The sequence below is a fragment of the Lissotriton vulgaris genome, chromosome 4_1, assembly GCF_964263255.1.
Source record: "Lissotriton vulgaris chromosome 4_1, aLisVul1.2, whole genome shotgun sequence".
Taxonomy (NCBI): domain Eukaryota; kingdom Metazoa; phylum Chordata; class Amphibia; order Caudata; family Salamandridae; genus Lissotriton; species Lissotriton vulgaris.
In genome coordinates, this window is record NC_141691.1 from 1,048,434,064 (window position 1) to 1,048,448,129 (window position 14,066).

Sequence of the window (14,066 nt, forward strand, 5' to 3'; positions counted from 1 at the left end):
TTTTTCAAAATTCAATCCACTTAGGTGCTAACTAGAGCATTAGTATACATGCAATTCTTTTTTATCTCTTGAGTAAGGGGGCAAGATAGACACTGGATAAACACTTCACCGTGTACAGAGAACAATTCTTATATTCAAGAAAAGTCAATGGTAATACAGGAAAGATTATAATTCTACAATCATCTGTATTCATGTCTATACTAAAAATTATTGATTATTAATGTGTAAAAAATGCTAATTCCTATTTGAAAAATAAAGCAGCAAAAGTGCAAAATACATATACTATTATACTAAATACTGCAAAAAAAATTACTTTTAAACAAAATACCTTTTCTTATATTGAGGGTATAACTAAAACATAGCTACCTCAATATACCCATGCCATATCTCTAATGCAGCAAATCCTTCTGCTTAATTAACTGATCATTAACAACAGACAACATTTCCCTACTCCATAATACAAAGGTATATTATCACATCTTAAAATTAATTGCATTAGACCCTTTGTATCGTACATCTGAGTCAATCTAACATTTGATTGCAGCAATGTTTTTCTACTAACATCAAAACAGGAGCAAGTTATTAGTATGCGCTACAAGGCCAGTGGGCCCTTGGGTAGAAGGGACACATAGCTATATCCAACCCTACTTGCAGAGCCGGCTTCCATCATATAAATGGTGGTACCTGCCCCAATCTAACCTTCACTGCCCATCTCCTTATATAGGTACTCTTCACATCCTACAGGTAAGGTTACATGTGCCCCCCCATACCTTACATCTTTTAGATGAGACAGATTATCCCTCTTAGACACATCTTCTAAATTGCTCCTCGTAGAGCCCCCCTTTTACTAAAAGCTTTACAGTTTGCTTCTGCTGTATAATAGACAACCCTTGGAGTTCCTCCTCTACAGCAACATCTAGGGACCCTTTTACAAACGCCGAGTGTGCTTACCGGCTGTTTGCTGGACCTTTGAGCGTTTTATCTTCATTTCCTGGAGCAACTGCTAGCCGCATCCGCTCCGCGGGTGCCGCGTCGCCGCCAGAGACCTCGGGGCTGTTGGGAGCACTCTCGGCTCACAGCCTAGGTGGAATCATTCACCTTTACCATCACGGTCACCGGAAGACCTGGGGCGGAGTATTAGTGGCGGCGCAGTAGCAGGGACTCGCTCTACCAGGAGTCCCTGCTCTCTCAGCACACCTGACGTGTGCTGTCCTGCTGCCCCGCCCACAAGCCGCTTCACGGTGTGTAAAGCGACGACCCTTTCCGCTGTGCGGGAGCATGCCGGGAGAAGCCCGGGACAAGGTCGGGGCCATCTGTGGCCATCAGGGGCCAGAAGAGGCCGGGACGGGCCACCCCTCTTGGTCGCAGGATTAAGGTTTCTTCTGTTGCACTGACCATGGCTTCAGGCACGCGATCGACTAAATCGCGTAAAGTTAGAGGGGATCCAGTGACAGGAACCATGGAGCAATTCATCACTCGGGCGTTTTCTATTGTGGAAAAGGAGATTGCCTTGACAGAACACAGACTATCCAGAAACTCGCTAGGCTTGCCAGAAAAACGTTCTTCTATGGGCAACCTGGCTCTGGTCCCTCGACCTGCCCACTCTTCAATCCCTGTACTTGCAGAAGAAGTACCACCTAATGTTGAGGTTGATGAGCGGGTTTCGAGGATCAGGGCTAGTCTTGATAGATTGTTGTCCATCGCTAATGGTAAAACCCCACCGCCCATTCCTGCCCCCCTGGTCTCTTGTAGCATAGCGCCCTCTACCCCTATCAGTATTAATAGGGTTGCTGTAGAATATGCGGTAAATATAGGGAATGCCGCTTGGGTCGGTACTAATCCTGACACTATTGTTCAGGACGTGGCAGTCTTTGGGAAATCCCCTTTCACTATCCCGCGCAAAAGGAAACGTCCTCCTAGTCCACGGAAGGGTAATACTTCTAAACCCTGTTGTAAGTCCAGAAGAAAAGCTGTAGCTAAGGGGGGCTTTAGTAACACTTTTAGCAAACTAGGGAAAGATCTTCCTAAATCCCAGGTGGCAAGGGGGAAGAGTTCTTGTGCCCAGGATTCTATCCCCGGTTCCTCACAGAATACAGCGCTCCAGACTCCTCTGGGTGATTCCTCACTTTTGAACAGTGTTGAATGCTTACTAAAATCACTGGCTTCACCTATTATGGATAAGATGGAGGGGCTCTCTAGACGGGTAGACTCTATAGAGCAAACCATGCTGGATGGCTTCTTTTCCATTAAATCACTGATTAAGCTTCATTCGAAACTTTGTGCAGAAGATAGGGCAGGAACGGAAGGAAGTGGCGTCACCCATAAGCCAGCAACTTCTACCCAGGTGCCTGTTGTAACCTTGGGCCGCCAAGATCATTCCCCTGGCCCTCTGCCCCCAATTCCTCTAGGCACCCGGAACCGCGTGATCACAGCTGCTACAATCCATTCGCACCCTAAGACAGTGAGCCCTCTTGCCCGATCCTCTGAGAAGGCTGTATCGGGCAGAAATCCATCAACCCCCCCCCCCCTTTGGTTACACCTAATAGCCAGTCTGTATCACCCAGTCCCCTAGCAGCTCCCCTGGTAGTTGCTCCCTCTTTAGTTGCCCCTAGGGCGACTCCTGCAGTCACGCCCCTAGCCCAGACACAAGCACGGAAAAATAAGCAGGCTCCCCCAGCAAGTCTTCCTCCGGGGTGTCAGCCATTTGTTGTTGTCTTAACAGGGGTTCCAGTCCTCAAAACAGGGGAAAATGAGTCTTTTGAGAATCTAAAAAATAAAATTTCCTTCTGGCTCAGGCAAAATAGACCCCTCCCAGGTTACATTGATGGGAGGATCATCAACGTCAGACGGGTGGGGTGGGTTGGAAATAGGCACAAAAACCTTAAGGATGACTGTTGTTAGACCTGTCTGGCTTTTTGGCGAAGTCCCTCCTAATTTTTATTTATTTTGTCCCCTTTTTGCCCCTCATACCCTTATTAATTTTTGTGTCTACTGACTTTTTGTAGGTGTTGGCCAGGGGGATAGGTGTTCTCTCTCCCCCTCATAATCTTTTACCTCAGGCCCAGAGGCCTGTTCTGACAGGAAAGTTGGCACCACCTAAAATGGTGGCCACCAACTGCCCCAACTGTCACCAACAGAACTTGGCCATAGCCTAACATAGGGCATTCCAGAACCTTCTGGTCCATTCTGGACCACTGAAGGGCAGCCTATATAAGGCGGAATGCGGGGCAGCCATTTTGTCTACCTGTGGAAGTCAGCTGGAGGACAGGCTGTAGCTGAGGGTGGGAAGAGGTTGGATTTAGGATTGACCTCCTGGACTGGGAAGCTACTTTATAGGTCCAACCCACTAATCCCCTGTTGGTTACTTGTCTTGGCCCCGCTGTGGGAAGTTACTGGAGACCCTGGGCGCCTAGCTGGCCCCTTGTCTAAAATTATACAGGGACCGCTTCAGGAGAAGGAGACTGCAGCGCTGCGGTGTGCAGTCCTCTGCCCAGCATAAAGAGTCCAGAGACTGGTAAATTGCCTAGATTGTTCCCTACTTCATAATCCCCTGGAGCGTCATCTCTCACCTGTTGTGGTGGAGCGCCACTGAGGAGAGCAGCTGACTGGTCGCTGGAGTGCCGGGTGAAGGGAGCCGATTTCTGTGGGCAGCGCTTGCCCCGGGATCCACTGAGCTTGAGAGACTTCTCTCTGTGGACGGGACCCCCGGAGCGCCTTCCGCGCTGCTGGCGCATTGCCTGGAAGTGGATTGTGACCCTTGGAGAGGGAAGGGCGAGACACTCTGCAAAAGCGCCTTCGCGCATGCCCGTTGAAGCGAACACAGACCCTACAGGAGGGGCCTAGGACCGAGCAGGCCCAGGCGAGTAGTGTCCTTTCTGGGAGCGGCCGGCGGGAGTAGAGCGAGCGCTTCCGCGCATGTCCGGCGAGGGAGCGTCTGCCTGGAGGAGAAGCGCCGACAGGAAGTGTCTCCGGGAAGCGTCTCCGTGGAGCGTCTGACGACCGCTCTGCACGACGCGGGACAGATCCTTCCTGTGGCGGAATCACCGCGACTGCGGCCCGAACTGAAGTGGAGAGGGCCTCCGCTCCGCTGCATGGGAGCGAGGAGGCCGATCACCTGAGGTGAAGTGACTGAGCGCTGAGGGGGTGAGCGGAGGAACTGCCGGCTGACCGCCTATGCAAGTAAGCTGGGAAGAGTGAGGGAGGGCGAGGGAGCTCCGGTAAGGTCTCCTGCTCGTCTGGTTTCCTCCCCCACTCGGTGCCGAACTAAGTGAGGAGAAAGAGGGAGGAGGGCCTAAGGAACAAGTGGCCTAACACTCGTAAACTAACTGTCTTCAAGACCCCTGATATCTAACAGGTTGAGACAGCTTGTTTTTCCCCCCTCTGATGGAGTAAGGTTGTACAGTAATGACTAATGGTAATTGAATATTAACCTGTGCAACAGTCAAGCGCGCACTCGATATTTCTAGAACCAAGTGCAGAGTGATCAATGGTAACTGAATAATAACCTGTGCAACAGTTAGAAGCGCAATTGATATTTATTAAACCAGGTGAAGAGTACAGGTCAAATGTAGAAACTATGCCTAATTAAATGCTAGAAACACTAGTAATGCAAAGTTGTTGATTAAGGTGAGCACCTTGGCAGAGTCTGAATTAACTTCCTGATTGATAAGAATTGTGCTTTCATCTCCAAGAGTAAACCTGCATAAGATGTCAATTTGGTAAATGTGAAAGTCTAAGGGGATTTACAAATTGAATGTATTGCGTTGAAATTCTCTTTCCACAGTCAAGCAGGTGTGATAAGTTCTTCTGAACTAAGTGTAAATTTCCTTGTGTGAATACTGAGAGATAAAGCCAGAGAGAATATTATTTTTATATAAAGCAGTACGTATTTTCCCATAATTTTGGTGTAGTGTTTTCTTTTTGAGTGCTATTGCGTGGAATTACTTTTGGGTGGTCTGCAACCTTTACACTGTGCCTCTGTTATGCTAGTCTTGCCCTAGGCCAGGCTACCTAATTCCAACAACTGTGTATTGGTGAATTTCAGGGACCCAAGAGCTGCAGGGCTGATTAACAGGCAAGTCAACCATTATGATTCTAATGGTATACAGACAAGGGACTTGGGATACTTTTATCGTCCCCTGCCTACTGTGTGGCCAAATCAGCCATCCTTAGAAGGGGTAAGAGGGGTGTGGTACCCACGACATGCAACTCTAGGCACTGATAGAATGGTTGGGAACCACCCTCAAACCTTTAGTCCACATGGGTGGGGATATTGACTTACTAATCCAGCCTCTTCGGATTCATTCTCCCATTTCCCTGTTTTAGCATCTAATTGTTGCGATTTAGTGGGACTAAGCACTGCAGCAGTGGCTAATGTGGGAGCTCCTAAGAGCCCTTTTAGTTCTGGTTTGGATGAACAAAGTAATGATGTATCTCTGACTAGAGGCACAGGTATCCACGACCCACTAACCCCTGTTTTGAAAATAGTAAGCTGGAATATTGCGGGATTGAGCCGCAACCTTGATCTCCCCAATTGGACTTCTTTCATGGAAGCCTTTGCAATCTGTGCATTCCAAGAAACATGGTCACTAACCCCGCAGTATAGAGTAGGTTCTACATCTTACTTTGTACCTGCAAGTATCTCTGAATCGGGTAGAGGCCGGCCATCGGGCGGGCTACTGATCTGGGTAGATATTGCGTTGGGTCTCCAAATTAAGGTGCATTGTCCGAAATCCCCCGATCTACAGAGGCTTTCGCTTAAGAGTTCAGGGAGTGGTATTAGCCTAGAACTCTTTAATATCTACATCAGAGGGGACTCAGGTAGTGCCATATCTCCCACACTGCTTGTCCTAGATTCAGAGCTAAGGGACTGCCCTCCCAACTCTCTCATTCTTTTAATGGGGGACTTTAACTGCACTTATGAGCCTTTGTCGCATGAGGATATTTTAGACCTCAGTGAGGAAGACTCTCTAGGAAAGGTATTCCCTCCCTCAACCTACCCCCCGTAAAAAGGTGGACACCAAGAGTTGTGCAACTAAACGCCCTGACACTTGAATTTGGGCTGAGAGCCAGCAATGGGAGAACAACCTCGGATCCCAATGGGGCTCATACCTTCAATAGGGTGGGATCCACCTCAAGAATTGACTATATACTTCTTAGTCTAAACCTATGGGCCAATCTTGTTGATATGAAGGTTGCTGCAACAACTGACAGCGACCATAATCCCCTGTGCCTGTCCCTTACCCCCGTATGGAAACCTAGGGGATGCCCTGCGAGAGTGTCCACCCCATCAGCTGTGAGGGAAACCAATGAGGTAATTCCTGCTAACTGCCTGAGGCGCCTGAAGTGGGATAGGGTAGCCCTGGATCCCCTTAAGATTACTAACATTGGGGAGATTATGTCGAATGCCATGTCAGAGCTTGGACAAGGCACACTAAATCCAGGGGATATTTCTACCCTATTCTGCAAAACCACTAGTCTAATAGGGGATTTGTTTACTGTGACAAGGAGAGCGAGGCAGGCGAACGGGCAATCCCGTGCAGCAAACAAAGAGGGCTGGTATACACCGGCCTGTCGGGCGGCAAAAAAGCTGTCATTACAGCGGTTAAACAGGGGGAAGGGGCTACCATAACCTCTAAGCGGAAACTGTATAAAGCAGCGTTAATTATGGCGCGCAGGGATTGGGAGGATGTCTTCTGGGCCAAGTTAAAAACAGCTAGTGGGGTAAAGAATGCCAGAGGCTTTTGGACCCTCATAAGGGAGAAATCGAGACCCACCGATTCCCTTATTACCTGTAACATTTCTGAAGAAGCCTGGTTTAGTCACTTCTCCAAGTTGTATAATGTCGGCGAAGGGTTTGAGCTAGACTTTGCAGGTATTGGTTCCTCCCCTGATACAACCCCATGTAGCGAGACCGCTTTCACGTCTAAGGAAGTAGAAAGGGTTGTGACCAGTTTAGTCCCTCTCAAAGCCGCAGGTCCTGATGGCATACCGGGGGATCTACTCTGGAAGAATCCTGTTGAATGGGGAATCCTAATCGCATCCCTGCTCAATGCTTCTGCTGAAGGTGCCCCCCCACCTGATTCTTGGATGGGCGCCGAGGTTGTCCCGATTTATAAAAAAAGGCAGTCGAGAAGACCCTGCGAACTACCGGCCTATTAGCCTTATTGATTGCTCTCAAACAGTGGCCGGCAAAGTCGTTTTGGGCCGTCTCCTGGACTGGATTGATGACAATAATATTTTGTCTGACCTCCAAGCCGGGTTTAGGGCAGGTACAGGAACAATCGAACAGTCACTGCGCTTATCGATGTTGTACTGGAAGGTGGTAGTGCTAGGGAAGGGAAGCTTGTACCTAGCCTTCATTGATCTGCGCACTGCGTTCGATTTAGTTCCACGCCAACAACTCTGGAGGATATTACAAGAGATGGGTATGCCTCACTACCTTTTGTCCCTTATAGTCAGGCTCCACACGTCCAATTTTGCCCAGGTGCGTTGGGGAACACAGGGCCAGAAGACCGGGCGTATTGAGGTTGGCAGAGGAGTTCGCCAGGGTTGCGTACTCACTCCCACTCTTTTCTCCCTTTACGTAAACGGGGTAGTTGGCCATCTGCTGTCAGCTCCTGCTGACGCTCCCCGTCTAGCTGGGCAGCTTGTACCCACTCTCCTATTTGCGGACGACACTCTGCTGATCTCAAAGTCACCCGCTGGTCTTCAGCGCTTGTTGTCCAGCTTTGAGCTTTTCTGTAACTCGAGGGGGCTCAAAATAAATACAGATAAGACCAAATATCTCATCTTAAATCCCCCCAAACAACTGGGTGCCCCACCATTGCTGGATAACGTCCCTCTGGAATGTACTAGGGAGTTCGACTATTTGGGGATTCGTCTGGTTGACTCCATGAAGTGGGATAGCCATTTAAACAAAATGCTCCTTAACCATAAGAGAATCACTGGAACATTGCTGAAAGAGCAGAGGGCATCTTCAATGAAGCCAATAGGCACGGTTCTTGAGATTTATGCAGCAAGAGGAGTTAGCTCGGCGCTTTATGGTGCTGAGCTCTGGGGAGCATTGAATATGAGTCAGCTCACCCTGTCGGAAAACAACTTCTTCAGAAATCTCATGAGCCTTCAAGCATCTGCCCCTACTATTCCGCTTCAATTGGACTTGGGTTGTCGTACCATCGAGGATCAGGCAAGGCTTCGCCCCCTTCTTTTGTGGGCCCGTATCTGGAGGGTGAAGGCTCTCACCAGCTATGCAGAAGGCCTACGGGAAATCTTGGACTCATCGAGCTGGGCCAAAGTGAGGTGGCTTAGAGACATTAAAGTCCTCCTTCTGAACTTAGGATTGGGCGAGTCATGGGAACAGAGGTCCGCTCCACCTAAGCCAACACTTAAAAAAAATGTACTGGTCATGGATTACTGGGAAAAGGAACACCAAAACGAACTTGTGCAGAGCAACCAGGTCCTTTTTGTTGATTAAGGATTCCCCATCACGTGAGATTTACCTAGACATCATCTCAATTCCCTGGGACAGAGCGTTATTTTTTAAATTTAGAACTGGATCTTTGCCAATCAGGGAATTTACCTCCCGTTGGAAGCCGCCCTACCAAACTGTTTCATCTTGCCCATTTTGCCCTACTAGGCCAGAATCCATCGGACATATGTTCTTTGAATGCCCCGCCTATAAATTGCCTCGTCGCAAATGGATTAAGCCAGTATGCTTGATACTGGGGGCTAGGCGGTGTGCCGACGCACTGAGGATTCTCCAGACAGATACCTGTGTTTTAATTGCTAGTGCTGTAGCCAAGTTCTTAGGGTGGACTTGGCGCATAAGGTCAAAGTGGCTTAAGCAAATTGTTTAATTAGGTCTCGTTTAGAGACTGTTTTAGATAACTTATTACCCAACTGTTATGTAGCGTTTTTATAGATAATTATCCTCACGGGGGGGTTTCTTAACTTTTTAACATTTTAAATTGCGGGCTGTTTTAGATAAATGTTATTGTTTCTTACTCTGTCTGCTTTTAAAGATATAATTATATCGAAATAAAGCTCCTTTGACTTGATACCTTAATATCCAGTAGGTTAGCCCCCACCTGTTGGCATACTTCTCCGGCAAGCAGGATTTTATAATTTGTCTTCAGGAGCCCTGCTTGCATGCAGGTGTTGGGCCTTTATCCAGTTGGTGCATGGGGAGGTCGAAGCAGTGATAAATTTTTAAACAAATAAGTGGCAGGTATAACATTTTCCTCCGAAGCCTGCTGTCGGCAGAGACGTTTTGATGCAGTGTATAATAAATATTTTAAGTATTCAGCACTATACAGTGCTTTATGTTAGCCACGTATGTCTCCAGCTATGGCGCTTGTGCATGTTTACATACATCTTTACTTTAAAGTGTTTTCCACCTTCCAGCACCGATCTCTCCAAGAAGGTTCGTTAAATTCCCCCCGAGTTGACCCAAGGCATTTGTTGTAAGGGCAGGCTGGCAATGGGCCCCTTTACGTTCAAATACATTTCCTGCTATTTTTGCCAAATCCCAGTGACGGCGCAATCCTTCACATTTGGCCAGGAGGGTCACGTCTAATGTTATCCTTATCCGGAAAGCTGCCATGGGCTCTCCAGAAACGGTGACACAAATACAAAATCAGGTGGAAATAAAGATACCAAGATATGCCGTCGTATCGCAATCATTAAGTGAGTGGTGGCTGCCAGGAAACTACATGTCCCATTAGGCTATGCACCTGTCTCTTACAAGTTCTGATTGGAGAAAGTAAACGGCTGGGATTTAAAAAAGCCCTTCGCCCATTAATATGATGGTAATTATTCAAGGATTTCAGTGTGTCGCACCACTGTGATTTTTATGAGCGGTGGTGGTGCAGGAAGGGTGCTTCAGCATCAGTCCGTTTCTGCCGATTTTCTTGTTTGTCCAGGGCAGTTGGGGAGAGACTTTATATTGCCTCTGCAGCTCGCATATTTTTGTCATAGTGAGTCTAGTATCGCCTTTCTCTTCACGTTTTCTGTGCCTTTTTCATGTTTTGGCTGAGACGCTCTGAACTGTTCCTTTTGTTGTGGATGAGCACCGCAGATACTTTTCTCCTGACATTTTTGGGGCTTCTAAGAGTAAACTACTTTATCTATTATAATCTCAAGAACATATTTTTGGGTGTTACGACAATTTGAATGAACATTTTCTATGCTGAAAAATGACATCAATTGTTTGAACACTATGCATTTTTCATGCACATGCTATGAGGATTTCAATAGCATATTGGCCTTAGAAGCGAAAATTCCTTTTGCTTTCTGTTTGTGCTTATGGAGTGTTACGGAGCTTAAGGAATGAAGAAGTTTAATGTTTTCATGTCTGACATTTTGTCAGGGGGTGTTTCATAGAGTGTGGTGTCATTCTTTTCCCCTTTCAAATCTGGCGTATGCATGTTTATGGTGGGTCTAACAGTGTCCGTGCGTAAAATATGCATGTGACAAGACACAATGTTGAGATATATAGGAAAGAAGGATGTGTGTCTTATAAATGTTATAATCTTAATTCCTTGCAGGAGCCACCTCCATTCATATTGATAAGGACAGAAGTTCATGTCCTACATATTCACATAATCATAGCTGATATTTTCTGTTCCAGGTATTTCAGGGCTCAAAAAATCATACAAATGTGACCAGACCTGCAGGTCTAGTAACTTTAATAATCTACTCAATCTAACTATAATGTACTTGACCCGTGAACTGGCCTTAAATATTGATCTTAGGCAAATATGTTGTCTAATAGAGCCACCCTTTTCTTTATTATCACATAAAGAGACCCTTTAAATATTCAAGTTCACAATTTCTGCTGTACAAAAAAACGTTTTATTTACTAGACTTAACGTTTGCTCCATGTATAATAAGAATCAACCCCACATACAGGGTACATATGATCCCTCGCTTGCCTCTTAGTTCACTAATAGCATTGTCATATTGGCAGGAGCAGTAATAATCCACAATTCATGTTTAAAAACTCAGATTTAATAAATAAATTACTGAAGCATGATGTGGTAGTGCACTGTCATTTACCCTCTTGAGCGCTGCCAACGGTCGTCACAAGCGCTACCTCCCCAGTGCTGCGCACGACCATTGGACGTCCATTCAGCACTAGTTCCAATGGACAGCGCAGTACTGGGGAGGGATATTTGCGCCGCAGCTAAGGTGTTACAGACCGCATATTTTCAATTGAAATAACCACAAATCGCTCCCACAAACATGTCGTTTTACTGATGATAGCGCATAACGAATGTTTAGAAATTGAGTTTCAGCAAAAATATTTCAAATTTGCACATAACCAAATAAAGTTTTCTAATTTGTTTTGATCCTACACAAATATTTTATTCACCACAGAATTACAAAAATGGGTCTTCATAACTAGTGAAATATATTTGAAATGTTTGAACAGTTCACGTATTAGCTATTTCATTGTTAGAAAAATGCCTTACATCTTGCAGCCTTTCATTTCACATGTTTTGCACAATTTGTCACACAGTTCCCTTTACAAAATCCTCTAACTTGAGTTTCATAAAGAAAAATGAAAGAAGGAAGAAAAACTGACTTTTGACCGCTGTCTCTAAAAGCTAGCAAATGTGACCAGATAACAACAAGATGTAAAGGCATCTTTAATAATCTTCTCACATTTGCTCTGTGTTCAGAGACAGAGGTCAAAAGTCAGTTTTTCTTCCTACATTTACTATTTGTTCTGTGACTGAAGTTGGAGGATTTTCAACTCTCCTCTGGTAAGTAGTCCCTAAACATAGATCGTCCTTAATAAATCTTGATAATGCAAGTGGATTTTTTCGAGCCCTGTATTTCTTACAAGGAGACTAATTGTGCGTTTATTGGTTCCCAAGTTGTTATATTCCATATAGGTACCATAATATAGGCTTCGGTCACTTCATTACCCTTCACTTATATTCTTCCCTACATTACCACTTGTCACGGTTTACATGGACTGACCTTTTACCTAGATACTACACTGCATTCAGAACGCAGGTTTTCCCTAGTTCGAAATCTCATACATTATGCATGAGGATTCTTGGAAGCACAGCAGGACTACCATCTCCCATATAAAATCTATGTACAAAGTTCATGCCCAACGTTATCCTTAGACCAGGACGGGGTCCCACATTCTCTCACTTAAGGTAATGGGGTTGACTAAATCCTAGAAGGATTCTTGGCTTAACACCAACATACATGCTAGGTAAACTTGGGTACATCTAGTTAGGGAGGCATCATAGGAGTACACATCTTTTATCATGTGTTTTTATATATTCTTATGTACTCATAACTGTAGTAAGATGGTAGAGCTATACCATCCATTTACTTTTTATTGTACTGCTAATCATTTATATCTTATACCTCCTTACTGTTGTTGCAGCTCATCTATTCTACACTAGAATAACAACTGTTCAACAAATTCTTATTGAAAACGCCCAGCCTGTTTATTCTGTGTATTTCTGAGACGGACTAAGTGAGCACGAGTGACTGAGCGAAAAGTAGTATATTGTGTCCACTGTCCTGAGGGATCAGTGTTGTCATGTTCGATGGCTGCCAAGAACTTTTTTCTCCTTGGTAAGAGGAGATTCTAGTGGCACTGTGAGCTAGTTGGTACAGGAAGGCCAACATACCCGGTGGGGGTGATCAGGATTTGTCTGACACCAATGCTACAGTGTATGTTGTCTAAACATGCAGATCCTGTATACTTTTTTATAGAAACTACAATAGAAAGTGTAGAAGTGAGTGTTGATGATGATAATATTATTTTTCTCTTTAGATTTCCTTCCCTGCTGTTCCCATCCTTCCCTCACATGACCCTCTCAATTTACTATGCTATAAAAGCAAACCGATTTAAGGCTGTCAAGAGATGGACCCACTTTGAGCAACTTTCTGAACCTGAGGTATCATCTGGCTGACAATGAGCGCCTACCTAGCCAGAGACCCTGACAACTTTATTCAGTTTCTTGTTGCTGCCTGCCTGGAACCTGTCTTCCAGCCTCTCTGGTGCAGTTGTACTGGAGTCTTTCCACAGGCTTTGTTTAGTTTGCGGATGCAGTTGCTGACCTAGGCACTTCATGCTGCCTCGTTCTGTCTTGTTCCCACATAGCTTTTAAGGATCAGCAGTGTAGTGACCTCCCCAGCCTGGGTACACACTAATGACTACGCCACACACGGAGCTTAGTATAACACGTCTTTGTTGTTCGGTGTGTAGCCGCAAACTCCACATTCTAAACCTGCATTCACTTAAAGCTGTAATGCTTAAATCACAGTTCTACGGAGTCCATCAGAGCCAAAGAGGTTCAGTCACTGCTAGCTCACACAATACTACATCTCCGTTGCTGTTACAGTTTTTTACAAATGTATACAATCATAACTCTTCAATGAGTATTCGTGGCGCTCTCTTCACACGTCCCGACTGTGTCTTTGGAAACTGGGGACAGGTAGTCGAAGTGTCCATGATCTGCGTTGGCGATGCAGGAACAGCAGCAGACAGGGGGTGTTAGACCCGGCATCTTTTGGAGTGTTTCCCCAGTCTTTTTGCTTTCTGACCTCCTGGTTTACTCTGTTTTTACTGGTTTAGTGTCGCTGCGACTTTCTAACTGCTGTTCAGTGTTAAAGTACAAGTTCTCCGACTGTAAATTATGTTATTGTGTACATATTGTGTATTTTTGTTGTTTATGGTCTTGTGGTAACTATATAAAGTCTACTTATTTGTTATATAAAACCTGTGTGGTGTCCATTTGTAGTGTTGTTACTGTATGTGGTCACAACTGCTTAACTTACAACGCCTCTGAAATAAGCCTTGACTGCTCACGCCACGCAACCTAGAGGGTGAGCAGGGGTTATTTTAGGTGTGTAATCCCCTTGTCCTGCCTTGAGGAGAGGGTCCCGATTTGTCACCAGTTCCTACCTGTGCCAATTATAGACCCCCAAATCTAACATTGGTGGCAGCAAGGGATTCTGGATTTGCATTTGTGACTCATGGACAGTGACTGGTGAACACTACTTAGTGAGTGCAGACCATAACGATACAGCAT

The 14,066-nt window shown here is 45.7% G+C and overlaps 1 protein-coding gene across 1 annotated transcript in view; it reads left to right on the forward strand.

The window, feature by feature from the left end:
- The window catches only part of SRD5A1 (steroid 5 alpha-reductase 1), a 240,255-nt gene that overhangs the window by 1,032 nt on the left and 225,157 nt on the right, over nt 1–14,066 (forward strand). The window lies entirely within an intron of this gene.